At 38.6% G+C, this 17,174-nt stretch overlaps 1 long non-coding RNA gene across 2 annotated transcripts; it reads right to left on the reverse strand.

The window, feature by feature from the left end:
* Positions 1–8,084: 8,084 nt before the first annotated feature.
* LOC309390289 lies at positions 8,085–14,201 on the reverse strand. Of its 2 annotated transcripts, none has more exons than XR_014175100.1 (3): positions 14,105–14,201; positions 10,476–10,623; positions 8,085–8,848 (listed from the first exon to the last, which is right to left on the reverse strand). It is a non-coding gene; the product is annotated as an uncharacterized lncRNA (long non-coding RNA). The 2 variants fall into 2 exon arrangements; XR_014175101.1 differs by having other exon boundaries at positions 14,094–14,139.
* Positions 14,202–17,174: the final 2,973 nt, after the last annotated feature.

Below are 17,174 nucleotides of genomic sequence, written 5' to 3' on the forward strand. Positions count from 1 at the left end.
GGTTCAGACTGGTTCAGGCAAACCAGTAATTGTAATCTGTGGGTGGGCCTGCCCACCTGCCCAGTGCTGTGCCATCCTATTTAGCCACGTTTTAAAGCTGCGCGCAAGCGTGCAAGCTGCGCGCATGAGCAAAGCGCATGTGTGGAAGGCGCACATGCACACAAAACGAACCTCCATGTGAATGCTCATTTTCGGTGCACAGTGAACCGGTGGTAAAATTATGTGAAACCCTCCTCTGGTTAAAGTGTTGGCTGAAGAATGGGTGGCCCAGAATTCTGTTTAATCTCAGCATTAGAAATTCAGTGGGTGACTTTAATTTTCCCCTCCTCTCTCTCAACTATACCTCCCAGGAGGTCTGTTGTAGGGAAATATAGGAGGGAGAAGTGATAAATACACTACCTTATGTTCCTGACCAAAAGGAGGGATATAAATCTAGTAAATATATATATATATATGCATTTCACTCCAGGGAATCTTTCTAAGCAAAGAGTATGTGTTTCTTTTTCTGAAAGTATTTTTAAAAGCTATTGCCTTCATTGTTTCTGTTGGACTGTACCATTTACATAAATGGAGCTTTTATTCTAAGTACATAGATCAAAATCCAGTTGATGGAAAGACACCATCACTCTGTAAAATTGAATTAAGTTTATTGCTGTTGACAGGGGTGTTCTAAAAGATTGAAATCTCTTATTGACCAAAGAGAAACGTGCTGTGGAGGAAAAAGTAACCCTTTAAAAAGAGGAGGAAAGAAAGAGAGAGGGGAAGAGGGGGGGAAGGAAGGAGGGAGGAAGGCAGGGAGAGAGAGAAGAAGGAATGAAGGAAGAAAAGAAGGAAGGAAGGAGGGAAGGTAGGAAGGAAAGAACACCTTAAATAGGAAGCTGATAACATATTTCTGGAGAGATATTTATATCCTGTTGATTTGGCACCTTTCTTAGTTTCTTCTGGGTTTCTGGGAGAACTGGCCACAAAATTCTATGAACACAAAATTCCAGGAACTGGGGCACAACATGGAACGGTGCTTCCAGATCAGAAGTGGGTCCCTACCAGTTCAGACCAGTTCGGCCAAATAGGTAGTAACTTGGCCGCCCATATTCCTGAACTGGTTCTATTGGTGGCGCCATTTTGTTTTTTGCTTCTGCGTATATACAGAAGCATTTTTTTCACCACTGCGCATGTGTGTATAGCGCACATCAAGTGTGTGCCTGCATTTCTGAAGCGCGTCCCTGAGCAAACCGGCAGTAAGAGAATCCGGAACCTACCCCTGTTCCAGATGGCTGGCTATGACCTAATAATGAGCCACCAACATAAAGCTGTTTTAGCTTTCACCAAGGCCCAACTCTATCCCAGTTAGTTTTCTCACCAAGTATTTTGTGGTAATCTTTTAGACTTAAGGTTCTCAAACAAGCAACAGAGCGGGAAGTTGCTATAGATAAATAATAAGATTAGGGTGTTTGGCTGATATTCTTTCATAAGAATTCAACTTCAGTATAAAAATGAATCTGGTGTCATATAAGGAACTTAAAAAATTGGCTCACTTTTAATATAGAACATTTGTCTACATTTGTCTTCATTTATGATGCAATTTAGGTTACACACAGTCTAACAAAGGAGATACATTTTTGTAAATAACACCAACTCTGAAGCTGTTGCAAAAGGATAGAACAAGAAAAGCAAGCAAGTTTTCTTTCTCAATTTAGAGGCAGTCTATGCATTGCAAATATTGCATACAGCAAATTGATGTTGGAATAAAAATATTACCATTCTTGAGAAATGTACGTTCCTTGAAAAACACCAGGAAATGTCCCTTACAATAGTACTGAACGAGGAGATTTACTGCGTGTTGAGGGAATGACTCACAATCCATTGTGAGTCTGAACAGGGAATGAGCAGGCATGTCCTTTGCCATATCATATCCCAGGTATGCACAAGGAAATAGACACAGAGAAAGCATAATCTAGTTTTTCTTCTGCCACAATATTTGGTCACTATCAGGAGCTATTCATTTGTGTTTCATCATCTTCGTTTCTTTCTTCCTTTCCATTCATCTTGTTTGATTTTTGAGTCCCAAAATATGCAATGTATAAGATAAAGTTTTCACTTAACTTTGTGGCTTCCCTTCAGATTATTTCTGTTCCATTCCACAGAAAATAATTTTATCCTTGAAGTGGGAAGGCAGAAGCCGCATCTTACCTCTTTCTGCAAAGCGGTTGATAATGGATCTAGTAGTGTGTTCTGGTGGAAGCTAGTCAGCACTTTGAACAAATAGATCTAACACCTGCAATTTGAAGATGGTGATCCTTCTGGTTTGTTAACAGCAGAAAAGCAGATGAGCAGGTCGTGGATCAATATTGCAGTTGGGTTGTAAGTTTTATCTCTGTCATTTCACATTGTGCATGCTGATTATGGTAATGTAATCATATTTACAGTATGTGACTTACACACACTCACACACACACACACACACTGTATAAACAATCATTCTTGGGGAAAGCCAAAATAGATTTCTTTAGTCTCACTATAATTGAAAGAAAATGTAGCATTTCCCCATCACTAGAGATTTTTAAATGTACATTGGTGCAAAGGAATGCTTAATAAAACACAGATGAGACTGGAAGACCAGGAAGGAAATGGGGCCATTACACAAGGATTCTTGTGCCCAGGAAAAGGAGGTGTGAGAAAGGGACTAGGTAAAAATTGTATAGCAGAAATATTTTTATAGGCTTTCAAGAGGCTGCCACATTACTTATCTAGCAATGAAAATCTTTCTAGAAATCCAAATAGTTCTTGCAGCCTGAGTTTGTCAGATCACAGATCAGGAGGCTGCACAATTAAATCAGTATTTGGAACGGGATTTACCCCAACTAGGAGCAGCCTTGTAGGTTATTTTCCAATCCTATGCTCTGCTGAAGACATTTTCCTCTGTGTGTGTGTGTGTGTGTGTGTGTGTGTGTGTACATGACCACCTTTAGATCTGCTATTCAACATGAATTGATCACGGCAGGAAGGCCAGCTGAAAAAGTTCCCCATAGATAACCTGGTGTTTTTCATTTGAAATTACCTGCTATTATGAGAATACATTTTCTGTATCATCACTGCCTCCTTTGAGGAAAAGGCCTCCCTATTGCTTGTATTTGGCAGGTTCCGCTCACTCCTGATTTTGATTGACAGGGTAGAGGAAGACAAAATGGACTGCATTCTGGATTCTAGATACAGGAGGGGAAAGTAGACTTTTTAATTCATTGGAAGAGGCACCCTAACAAGAAATGTGGGAGGCTGTGGCAGATATATAAATGCCCTATACCTTATTCGCCAGAAAACATGGCATAATCCCAGAAGTCTTAAAACTGGAGTAAAATCAAGTTGTATTGGGTGTAATGCAATTAATCAATCAATCAATCAATCAACCAACCAACCAACCAATCAATCAATCTTCAATGCAATGTTTTAAGGGTTAGAAGAGATAGTTCTTTACCAAAAAGTCATGTAGTATGATTCACTTGCAATAAAGGACATACTGTTGAATTTGTGATAACCCACACTAATGTACAAATCAGATACAGAATATTCTGAACTCTGACTGTAGAAAAGGTGTAAGATGGGTCAGTTCATACATGCGTCGGTCAGGTTTTGAGAAATGGCAATTCAGTGCTGAACATGCACACAAGGGCTAAGGCAGTAGTTGATTGGTAAAACCAATGTTTGTAAACTTCCACAACTTTAAGACATATGGACATCAACTCCCAGAATTCCTCAGCCAGTTGGCTGGAATATTCTGGGAGTTGAAGTCCACACACCTCACAGTTGTTGAGGCTGAGAAAAACTGTTCCAAACAGATGATACTGAAATGCTCCAGAAAACAAGGGGAAAGCTACATCCAAGGAAAGCATAATCATATTTTATAGAAAGTTTAGATTTACTGTAGTATGTAGTTCAATCTTTAATTTTACACTTTGTGCTGAAAAGATGAAAGGAATTGGACGCCATGATATCAAAATATATTCACATGTTAGCGCACAAGGTATTTTGTGTGCAGAGTTGAGTGCACTCTCAACTCTGCTCCTTTCAATTTATCTAGGCACTGGCATGTATCAGGAGTCTGCCTTTGGGTATAGGGTGGGTGAGGGAAAGTAGGACCCTCTTTGATTCTTTCTGTGCCTGGCTGAGATAAAAATAAAGCGAGCAGGATTGTTGACTAAATGGCTTTTTCCATTCTAGCAGTCTTTATGTCCTTGAAATTTCATTTGAAATACAGCAGCCTGCTATTTCTGCTTCAAAAGAAGGGAAAATCAATACAATCAACACGTTAAAATGTTCTCAGTTACAATGAAAAAGTAGCTGGGGAAAGAAGTGACAATATGCTTAACAAACATCTATAAACTTAGAGGCCATCTGCAAAGCTATGTGGAGGTGGGTGGGTGGGAGGACAGGAAGCAATCAGTGGATGCTACTGAAACTTTCGCCTGATTACTCATGTTATGGGGGTTTTGGCTTGGAATAAACATTCATATACATACTCACTCACACACACAGATAGAGACAGACAGACAGACAGATAGACAGACAAACACACACACACACACACACACACACACACCAGAAAGGCTATAGTGTTTCTATGGATGCATGTAGAATGCTATTATTTACCCCACAAACAAATGATTACAAATAATAATGAGAGATAATTTATAACTTAAGCAAATATATGCTTTTGGCACTGCAGTAAAAAATCACTGGGTATTATGAATTGTAATATATGCATATTTATTACTTACTTTGGATATAACCATGCACCTTGAAAGGCCAATTTAAGCAAGGTCATTCTAAATTTCAGTCTATCCCAGCGATGGCGAACCTTTTTGGGCTCGCGTGCCACAAGTGGGGGGAGCGCAGAGGGGTCGTGTGTGGGCGTGCCTCATCCATAATGCAATGCGCGACCCCCCCAGTGTGCATGCGTGCACAATGCGTGAACCCCCCATTTTTACATGCTTTTTTCGCCCTTCCCAAGCTCCAGAGGCTTTATAGGAGCCTGGGGAGGGCGAAAAGAGCCTCCCCCGCCCCCCCAGATGCCCTCCGGAGGCTTCAGGGACTGTCCGGAGGCTTCCCTGAAGCCTTCGGAAAGCTTAAAACAACCCTCCGAGCAAACCGGAAGTGACTTCCGGTTTGCTCGTAGGGTCGTTTTAAGCGCTCCGAAGGCATCAGGGAACCCTCCGGACAGTCCCTGAAGCCTTCGGAACGCTTAAAACGACCCTCCGAACGAACCCGGTTTGCTCGGAGGGTTGTTTTGAGCTTTCCGAAGGCTTCAGGGAAGCCTCCGGACGGTCCCTGAAGCCTCCGGAGGGCCTCCGGGGAAAAAGACATGTGGCTATGTTAACTGTATTGTGTCTGTTGCTATATCCTTTTTGAACACTCATTGCGTGGTCTGGGAAAAAAAATAGATAGGGTACTTTAATTAATAGCAGAGAGGCGTTTGCTGAAGTTTGCAAAAAATATATGGAGGAAATTATTCAATCTGTACAGTTTTACTGTTGAAAACTTGCCCTCCATGAAATGGTATCTTACTGATAGGAAGGATGGTGTGTTTTTTAGCTCAGCAGTTCTGTATATTAAAATTACTTTAATAGTTGTAATGATGGCAGAAATTTTATTTTATAGTTAATTAGTTTTACCGAGTAGCTTTTGAATAGTTTATGGAAACAAGGCCACTGCTGGTGACAGCTATAATGAAGACCTAGTGGATGAATCATTGCTTCTGTTCATGGCTGAGAGATGAAAGGCACTCACATATAGTCATATATGCCATGACCTAAGCTGGAGAGCTAATAGATTATGCTTGAAGACAGTCATGATAAGGGAAAATGCCCACCATGGCAGGCTAATGTTCACTGTTTTCATTATCTTGGAATTATGTAAGAAATAGCTGGAGAACTTTATGGAACTGCTACCATCACGTCTGTCTGACAGTTTGTTAAAGACTCCTAATGCTTCCCTGGTCAATATTTAATAATATTCTGACCACTCAGGGAACCCATATGAGACACTGTTACTATTTAAACCAGTTCTTCAAAATATATGGGGTTTCTTATTCTTTCAGATCTCTAGAGCTCTTGGAGAATACCAATTCTTCCCATTTGTCTCCCTTACCATATTTCTGTTTCTTGAAATTGGCAATATTTACCTTTTTCATGAACAGTCATGATTAATAGCATTAGATGATTTTCATTTGTTTGAGATTAATGTTTTTTACAGTATGCAAGTTAGTATATTATGTCTACTTTGAAGCATAAAATTAGGAATTAGGTTTTTTTTAAAAAAGTATTGCATGGATGGGAGGTATAGGGATGCAGTATCTGATCTGTCCATAGATCTTGAATTTCTCTTCAAATGCTAGCTATATTTAAAGTTTTAAAGTTTCTGATGCTCCCTGTCTCTGTTCTGCCCAATATTGTACCCAAAGAGAACCCCCCCCCCTATTATCTTTCTTGTTGACTCTTGAATGTTGATAATAGGGAAGGTTTTTTTTGTCAATTGTCAATCAGAAACGTATTTTTTTCTTAAAGTTAGCTGGCTTGAACTGCTTTTCGTTAAAATGTACAAACCAAGTATCGGGAACATCTATTTTCAGCCTAACTTCATGCTGCCTGAAATGCCCATAAAAATGCATCAAAGATTTAAACAAAATATGTTTTGCATCAATCCAATCTCCTGTCGTACAAATTGGCTGCTATGAATTGGCAGAGATACTTTGTCAAGACAACTTATTTATGGATTTTAGTAATCTAGGGAGAGATCATCGTTCTTCTTAATTTAACCAATTGAGAGAAAAAAAATGTCCTGCCAGCTCAGGAGTGTGTATTGTTTGTCATGAATTACAAACAGCACTGCATCTTCCCTGGAGAAAATTTGGGCGATAGACTGCATAGTTGTAAAGTAATAACATTAGAGGAAAATTTATTACATAGACATCATATGAAACTATTTACATCAACTTACATCTTGCCTCAGACCTGAGTTAGAAGATTTGAAAAATAACATGTTCACGTCTCATCTGCCAGCTTGATCCCACATTGTGAATAGTAAGCCTTCTCTTTGTGGAGGAAGCTGTATTTCTGTAAGCAAATAGTTCACGAACAAGTTCCATAATGGTCAAGGTTATTGGCGAAGCAGAAAGTGGACAAGGCAGTTATTCATCCTTTTACACCCCCCCGCTTGTCATTTCCTCTGTCCATTTTTTTTGCTGTCTGCCTCTTCCCCCTTTGTCTTTCTCTCTATTCCTTCGTCCTTCTCTTCTCTTGAATTCACCTTTCCTTCCCAGCTACCCTATCACTTCAATATACTCAAAGGTTGAAGCAGTCTTAGTAGCCCCCAAAGAGCTTTTTCCTCTCCAAGTGTGAATCTTATGTAGAAAGTCCTTATGTTTTCTTCTTCAACTACAGCTTTCAAACTCATCCAAAATTCTTCCACATTTTAATGTAAACGTAGTATTTTTTAAAAGACCAAATGTTATGTGAAGAGAATTTTTGGTGAGTAAGAGAAGGGAGAGTGACAGCAATCTGGAGGATTGATCTACCCTTCCAATAATGGCCCATTGTGTAAGTGTTCAAGTATCAACCTTCCACTGGCATAAACAATTCCTCCTCCTCCTCCTCCTCCTCCTCCTCCTCCTCCTCCTCCTCCTCCTCCTCCTCCTCCTCCTCCTCCTCCTCCTCCTCCTCCTCCTCCTCCTCGTTAGGAATTTTGTTATATTCTTGCTTTTCTTCAGAAATTCAACAAGGTTTAGATAGTACTTTCTTCATTCCTCCCCCATAGAATAAACTAGTAGGGGAAGGTTGCACCAAGAAATGGTGGATGGTTCCAAGATACCCAATGGGCTTTCACCCAATGGCTAAGGGTAGATGGGGTCTATAGTCCTAGTGCAAAACCATAACCATTACACATCCTTATGAATCCTTAGGAACAGGTCAAGTTTATTTCCAGTATAGAAGCCAGGAGTTCCTCACACCAAATATAAGACATGAGCCAATCATGGAAGAACACAAGAATTGCTTTACTATATTTATTTAATAGATTTGAGTTATATTCCACTTTTGTTCAGGAGCTCAAGATGACATACAGTACATAGTGCTCCCTCTACTTATTGTTCTCACTGTGTAACTTTTACTCAAGTGTAGGTGATTCAGGATCATACAATATTATTGCTATACTTGATTATCAGCAGAAAGCAAACTGAAAAGTTCAGTAAATTAAGTTATATAATTTAGATTAATTTAGTATACTTTTATAAGCATTTCTTTAAATACAATCCTCTAAATCTTTACTATAATAAGCTCCAACTTTTATTCCCGTCTGAGGACCATTTAACATCAAATACATTTTTAAAGAAAATCAATCCCTTATATTTGAATTACATACAGGTTCATTGAATATAAACAACACACATCTATTTTACTCCAAGTGCAAGTCTATCAAAAAACAACATGACAGTATAAATAAAAAATAGTGGATGGTCAGAGTAGGGCCCAGCTAATTTTTAGCTAGATATGTTTTTGATTATGGCAAATGTGTAATATGACAAAATAGTATTATTTTTGGTACAAGATTGCTTTTATATGTGAGGTGACAAAAATTGCATTCAAAGGTATGAATATTTTTATTTCAGTGTTATTTCTACAGAATATCCATCTAATCAATGATGTAAGAGTAGAATGTTTGAGATAGATAATTGTAACAGCAAAAACAACCAGTACGAGGGAGACTTATAGAGCAGAATCTTCCTAACTTCTACAAACATTTTCCCATACTTTTTATTTTCAGCCATACGTAATTTCTTCATAGAGTTTCTTTGGCTGTGCTAAGAAAAAAACATGCTATGAATATTTATAATAAATCCATTCTACCAAAGGACACATTAAATCTTGCAGCATAACAAAACTGAATTACCATGAAATAAACTCTTTTAATTAAACCAATTACATTTCCTCTCAGTATGTAATTTAGAAACTCAGATAAACCCTGGTTGAAAAGGTTTGTTTTAGCCCTAAGCTGACCTAAGGAAGAGTGAACATGTGGCCTATATAAGAAAATACTTATTCGGACCATGGGCAGTTTGTTGAGACTTTAGATAAGGGGTGGGCAACTATGGTCCCTTTACAACCTGTGGACTTCACCTCCCAGAATTCCTAGGCTTGCTTGAGAATTCTGGGAGTTGCTTAAGCAAGCATGGGAATTCTGGGAGGTGAAGTCCATAAACAGGCCCTGATCTAAAATCTCAGTTTATAAGTATTTAAGTATATAAGTATTTTCTTATATAAGTATTTTCTTTCTTAGGCCAGCTTAGGGTTAAAACAAATATTTTCAACCAGGATTTAACAGCATTTGTAAAGGGGCCATCGTTGCCAACTCTGCTTTAGATGCTATCCATGGTACTGATACTGTTTGGCTCACCCCAGAGTTTGGATAACCATCCTCTACAATATTAAACTTCTACCCTCAGAATATTATACAGCTTGGGAAAACTGGTATCAATGGATAAATAATAGGAGCATGAAATGTATAGCTTAGAAACATAGATGTATAGATATAGGAATAATTAGGAATGTATAAAAATGTGTTTGAATAACAAATGGTTATGTTAGTACCGTCAAAAAGGATTATAACTCATACAAAACTATTTTTAAAGGTATTTATATTTTAAAGTTTATAATTTTCAATAAAGGTTTTAAAAAAAATTCTACCCATTGCTTGATTTGTATCTGTTATGTAGTAAGTAAGATTTTCATTGTTTAGTGGGTGTGTGACTTAATAAATATAATCTTAGTTTTAGCCTCTGAGGAAAATATATTGAAAGATGCTTGATTAGAAAAAGACAAGCATAGTTTCAATACTGGGGGCTTTCAAGAAGAGATTGGATTGCCATTTGTGAGAAAGGGTGTAGGGTCTCCTCCTTGGGCAGGGGTTTGGACTAGATCAGTGGTTCTCAACATGTGGGTCGGGACCCCTTTGGGGGTCGAACGACCCTTTCACAGAAGTCACCTAAGACCATCGGAAAACATATTTTCGATTGTCTTAGGAACCGAGACACCAATTTTATGGTTGGGGGTCACCACAACATGAGGAACTGTGTTAAGGGGTCGCGGCATTGGGAAGGTTGAGAACCACTGGAGTAGATGATCTACAAGGCCCAACTCTGTTCATCTGTTAATATTGAGGAATAAATATCAATAAACTGTGCTATGGTGCTGACATTACTCGGAAAGCTGAAAACACAAATGATCTGTAAGCTCCAGTAATAAAAGTCAAGAAACACGGCGAAAAAATATACTAATTTAAAATATTACAAACTAGCATTTGGCAGAGTAGAAATGAAGGCCTTGGAAAAGACATTTAAATGCCAGGCTGCTATCCAGGCAGTCCTCAACTTAGAAAAGTTCATTTAGTGACCGTTCAAAATTACAACAGTACTGAAAAAAGTGAATTACCACCATTGTAGCATCCCCATGATCATGTGATCAAAATTCAGAAGCTTGACTTATACTTTTGATAGTGGCAGTGTCTCTGGGTCATGTGATCACCTTTTTTGACCATCTGACCAGCAAACTCAATTGGAAAGCCAGATTCACTTCACAGCTGTGGGAAGAAAAATTGTAAAATGAGGCAAAACTCATTTAACAAATGTTTCATTTAGCATGTTGGGCTCAGTAGTGGTCATAAGTCCCTCGGCTGTACCTTAATAAACAACAATCCAGAACTGTGTGCAGTTTGTGTGGTATTCTATGTAAGCAAAACCTGAGCTTTGTAGAAGCAGAATAGAAAGAGTATTAACATTTTTGAATGTTGGTGTTGGAGAAGACGCCTAAGAATATGGCAGATAGTGAATCTATAAATTCAGACATATAAATGGGACATCAAATAAATCAACTCAGAATTGTTCCTGGAGGCACAAATGACAAGGCTCAAATTATCTTTCTTCAGACATACCACGTGAAGCCCAGGCTCTCTGGAGATGTCTATAATGCTGAGGAAAGTAAACAGTATGACAACTAGTAGCTCACTGCCTCAGGATGGAAATTGAGGAAAATGTAGCCATTACAAAATGAAGCATTCGTATATAAAAATGCTATGTGGACAGATTTTATTGTGAAAATAGTAAGATAAGCAAAGGCAACAACTTGGCCAGACAGTTGAGAAAAACACCTTTCAAAGGAAGTTAGTGTGAAACCATTAGGATATGGATGTGCTTGGAAAAACATTATATCAGCATGTCAAGAAGTGTCAGGGAAAAATGCTGTGCAATCATGCTTTTTGTTATATAGGGGATACGAGTAATCCTTGATTTATGACCACTGGGACTGGATTTTCTGTTACTAAATGATGTGGCCATGAAGTGAGTCATCAGATGACTGCACCCAATTTTATGACCCTGTGTCATGGTCGCTGTGAATCATGTAGTTGTTAACCAAATGCACCTTTCACTTGACTTTGCTTGTTGGAAGACAGCTGAAAAGATTGCAAATGGTGATCACACAACCCCACAACCATTGTAAATGCAAGTCGGTTGCCAAGAGTGGTTGCGGGGACGCTGTGACGGTTGTAAGAGTGAAGACCAGTTGTAAACCATTGTTTTCAGTGCTGTTGAAACTTTGACTGGTTGCTAAACAAATGGTTTGTAAGTTGAGGAGTACCTGTAAAAGAGAAGTATTTTATTCCATGACCAAATTGGGGATTTGGGAAATGCAAAAGAACTGGAGATATTTGCAAAATCTTTAATAAATATGCCTCTTGACTCCAAGAATTAGCCTAGCTTACTACACGAATGGTGGACTTTGTTGGGCCATGAAATTAAGATCTTCTATTTGTATTCTTTTTTGTCAAAAAATCTTCTACTTAAGAGAAAAACAGTGACTCAAAGGGCCAGAGATTAACTAAAACTTTACTCACATGCATGTTATGTGCAGATTGATGTTATTTGTTTACTTTTGTTCAGTGAACACTACAAAGTGCCTTTAGTGAAAAAACATGCTTTAGTAGAAGGAACATTATGCAACTATTCTATTGCATCATATAATGATGCCAAGTTGTAGAGCAGAGCTGTCAAACTTCTGGCCTATGGGCCGGATGTGTCACGCACTGGGCACACCCACACCCAGTTTAATGAAGGGGGGGAAAGCCCCAATACATCACGCGACAATGCTGTGATGCTGTGAGTTTGACATTCCTGCTGTAGAGATTGGTAGGAAAACCCCTTACTCAAATCACTAAACATTTTCTAAATGAGCCTCACTGATGTGAAATTACACCATGCAAAAATAGATTCTGCACCATGGTGTAGCTTATCTCTGTGAACTGTGCTTCTTCTAGATTAGGATAGGTTATAGCTGCAATCTTCTGTATGTTTATAATACTAATAATCTCAGCAGCATTTAATTTTGAGTAAAAGTGCACAGAATTGCAAGGTTGTCATTTTAAAGCACATATTTTATGAGAACACTCCAAATTCTCTAGTGCTTAGTTTTTGGAAACACACATGGAACTGAAATCAGATTTTAAAAAATCCCATTTTCTAAAAATCCCAGAGCAATAACTTGAGGAATTACATCACCTTCAGTCTGTTTATCATTTGAGCATGAAAGGCAAAAGAGTTGAATTGTTCTCCTATGGGATAGCAAATGGCACCTTCTGCTGGGATATCAAATTTAATGTTGGCAGCTTCTCTTGTCTCTCTAGTTCATGCTTGGAGATTGGTGTCTGCTTTCCTGGCGCCAGGAGGACTACAAAGGTGTCTGACAGATGCGGACACAAAAATAAGGATTGCTTACTTAACCTTGTTATGCATCAGCACCTCAGGGGTCTTCCACCTGACCCAGGAGAAAAGGAGGGCTCCAGAAGCTGCTTAAGGCTTCAATAATTTACATGCATCTAATTAATCTTTCTTACATGTGGCTAATTAGCAAGGGAGAATGTACATATTGTAGTTGGACATTTTATTCCTTCTTTCTTTTTTTTAAAAATATCAATTTATAAGAAAACAATGAGATCATAGAACAAAGAGTAAACTCCAACTACTAGCAGCATGCAAATCAACACTTTTAGTAAGAGGAATGTTCTTATCGAAAGGAAATACGGAACAGGGAGTGCTTGCTGGACCATATGCTTCTACTTTGCTAGATTTTATAAGGTTCCTTGCCAAAGCTTTTACTCCAATGTCTGATATTGATTTCTGCTCACTAAGGACCTCATTCTGCAAAAAAGATTCAAGCAGAGTGAAGGGCAGGCTTGAACCTATGACTAATCTTACTCGGGACAGCCCTGGCAAATTTGAGCTTTTAACTGACATGCCAGAAAAAAAATGCCTTTTAAAAATGTTTACTCCCTGACACCTGTATGTTGCAGCAGATCCTGTATGAGCATCATTAGCTACTTAACGTACCAGCTAATGATTGGTAGAGTTTAAAAAAACCAGCTGCAGTCTGGGATCTAAGAACATGAAGGAGTAATGGCACCAAATGGCTTAAACAGCCTGTAGGAATGCTTACAAAAGCTCTAGCAGTGACCACGATTTTGAAAAGCATTCTATTATAGGTTGAAGCTGACATATGTGCAACCATAGCAATTTATGAAAAGGGAAAAACTTGCACTTTCCTCAGCTGTAATAAGTACAACTGGTTACAAAAAACAACCCCATTAGCAGTAAATATTTATTTGAAGGAAAGGTTAATTATTTTCCATTTATTTGTGCCCAGTTACAAACGAAGAAGTTTGAAGAATGTCCTCTTGTATAAAAAAAGGATGGGTAGGCCATCACATATACCTTCACTGAAAAAAATCTTAAGTTCCTATTGTAGAAAGTTAGCACCCACCCTTCTCCTAGAAGAATGAAATACTTTGAGAAATATTAAAAAGACAGAATATTATATTTCCATGGATGAGAAATTCAGAAACATGCTCTTGGAAACAGAAAGCAGCCCACACCTTTCTTGATGGTCCTCAGCAGATGTCAGCACTTAAGCGATAAAGAACTTATTGAGATCTAGGTAGCTCTATTTGTAAGCAAATTCCCTGCTGGGATAGGATTAGCCCTCAGCCACAATAGGAATTACCCAACAAGCACCTTCATTGTATCAGCAGACCAAGCTTCAACCAAACTTGGCTCAGACAACCTACAGAGCCAGCTATGACCCCTACAACAGCCAATAGAATTCATGTTCTAAAACAGGAAGCTCAAGTTCAAAGCCCAAGAGAAGGTATAAATACCCCTGACTCTCAACCATGTGATCAGCTACCCAAAACCACTCATGTGCTTCTGCTTCAACAATAATTGGACCCTCTTTCCAATCAGCCTCCAGTCTCCATTTTGTCTTCAGTGCCTTTCTCCCGGCTTGGAACTGGACCTGGATATTTCTTCCAACACTACCTTGGTGTAGCTATGTGAGTCTTAGAAAAACCCCAGTCCATCAATGTGTAAAATCACTGTTAGTAGATCTGAGCTTCAAACTTTTGGACCAATGCTAGATGGCAGGGAAGAAATACAGAAAATTCTAACACTGCTACCATTTGAAAAAAAGGAACCCTTTGAGGCATTGTTGTTATTACCTGGTTTCCCAAAGGCATCAGACTTAGTAGCAAAAGGTGATCCTGTCTATGAAATGCATTGTAGAGTTAGGATGTTCTTGCTGAGAACACTTAATATAGGTCACCAGTGGTCTCTTTTCAGCAGATGGATAAGCATCAGGAAGTGCATTTGAGAGAAGTATCAGCATCTGGGCAATTTCATGGCTGAGAAGGTAGTTCTTAAGATAAATTAATTTAACTATACATTTTTCTCTTACCCCAGTCAGGAGCCTTATGTGGCATCAATTAGGGCTACCATACCTGGGCTGCAGAAATCTGGACATCTACTACGTAGAAACAAAGGCATAATATTTTTGGTAGCTTTCTGCTGCATATAATGGCTAGTCATCTGAATTTTGCATCCCGGATATAGTCACCCTGTTGTAAATCATTAATATAGTCAAAATGATCTAATTCAGAAAATATTCTAGAACGTAAGCGGTCATACATTTCTTAAAACTTAAACGTGCTTTCTCTGCTGCAATCTGCAATTGTAGCTCCTTGGGATCGGTCTGGTCCCCAACCTATGAGGTTCTGAAAATCTCTGAAAACCTGACTGTTCATTTAGACCAGTGGTTCTCAACCTTCCCAATACCGCAATGCTTTAATACAGTTCCTCTTGTTGTGGTGACCCCCAACCATAAAATTGATGTCTTGGTTCCTAAGACCATCGAAAATATGTGTTTTCCGATGGTCTTAGGCGAAAGGGTCGTTCGACCCCCAAAAGGGTCCCTACCCACAGGTTGAGAACCACTGATTAGACCTTAGGTTAGGGTGGCTGTTAAGTCCTCATATGTTCCCATGGTGGGGGGGATGACTCTTGTTTGGTTTCTGTTCTCCTCTGGATGTCTAAGACCTATTTATTGATTGTTATTATCCAAATGTAAGTTGTTCAGAGTCATCCAGAATTGGGTTGCCTCTGAGTAGGTATGTAATCAAGCAAGCGATTAATGGTGGTGTAGTGGTTAGAATGCAGTATTGTAGGCTAATTCACTGCTCACTGCCAGGAGTTTGATCCTCACTGGCTCAAGGTTGGCTCGAGTCTCCCATCCTTCCGAGGTGGGTAAAACGAGGACCCAGATTGTTGAGGGCAATATGCTGACGCTGTAAGCCACATAGAGAGGGCTGTAAAGCACTGTGAAGCGGTATATAAGTCTAAGTGCTATTGCTATGATTTAAAAAAATGACTGTTCCTACATTCCCTTTTCCCAGCTTTATGTAGCTGCCCTTGAAATCTGCCTAGGTCATATCTGGCTGAAGTTGTTCTGGGAAATAAAAGGTTAACTAGCCAGTTGGGAAAAAACAATACAGAGAATGTGCTGGTACTTTGAAAAATACTGCAGAAAGTCAACAGCTGTATCTTCCTTGGGGCATTTTCATGCTGTATTCAAAAAAGCAAAGTATATATAAAATAATCCCAAAGATGTGCAGGGCAAATGATAAACTGTAATTCAATTCAAAGATGGTTAATTGAAAGTGACTTGCATATATCGAAGAAGTTGAAAAAGAAGACTTTTATCCTGCAGTACCTTGATTTAGCCTGAGAATATAATGTGTGGATGAAGCATTGCATTCTGACTTACCTTCCTTTCAAATGCAAGTACAATAAAAATGATGGAAATAAAATGGGAGGAAGACTATTTGGCAGGGATGATGCAGAAAATAAAACATTGTATCTTGAAAACATACTTAAAGAAATTAGGATCAAGTGGAAGTCTAGCATTTATCACAAAGTGCCAAGCTTATTTTTTTCATAAAATAAAAAAGTCCCTGAATTGAAAAATATGTGTGTCTTTTAGATTGGATTGTGCAGTGAAGAGTATTAAGAACTAAGCAATAATAAATCATTGGGCTGCATGTCAGAGAAAATGGTTCAACATAAACCCCTATTGGAAACTAACAAGAAGGTGACCTTAAAAGCTGTAGCAAAAATCCCTAAAATGTAAGGAAATAAAATATCACTTTTTTCTTTCAAAACTCTAAGGAAAAAGTATGTAGATTTTCTCGTCCTTCAGATCTATTTTTTTCTCCATTTTAATATTAATAAATGAATTGTTGTCCTAAACTCTACCTGACAAAATTATTGAAGATGTCAGTAGTAAAGCTATTTGTAGCAAATAATTTCTGCTGTCGACAACTTGATATACCATATTGAACTGACTGGCATCTCTGTACAGCTTTTAAACTTCACTCTTGCCTTAGCTACGAATCCTATATTATTGATTCAGAAGTCTTCATATATCGGAGAATAGATGGAATGGCTTTATGGATATACAGTTCAAATGTTGAACCATGTCAAGCAAAACAAATAGGCAAAAATTTGATTGACTCCCTGAATGTATCAACAATGTACCAAGAAGAATCTTCAGAAAAGTAGATCTTTTAGCGCTGATACTTCCCCAGATTTTGTGGGCTTATTGATGGGTGCCTTCTAGTTAGCCAGGATTCCTAACAACTATGTGAAACGTCTCCATTTTTTGGCAACATTTTCATGCTGCCATTGGCTCCTTCCTAGGGTTGAGAGAATATGACTGGCCCAAAGCCACCCAGCTGGCTTCATGCCTAAGGCA

Source organism: Natrix helvetica, assembly GCF_964273705.1.
Source record: "Natrix helvetica genome assembly, chromosome: 3".
Lineage (NCBI taxonomy): Eukaryota > Metazoa > Chordata > Lepidosauria > Squamata > Natricidae > Natrix > Natrix helvetica.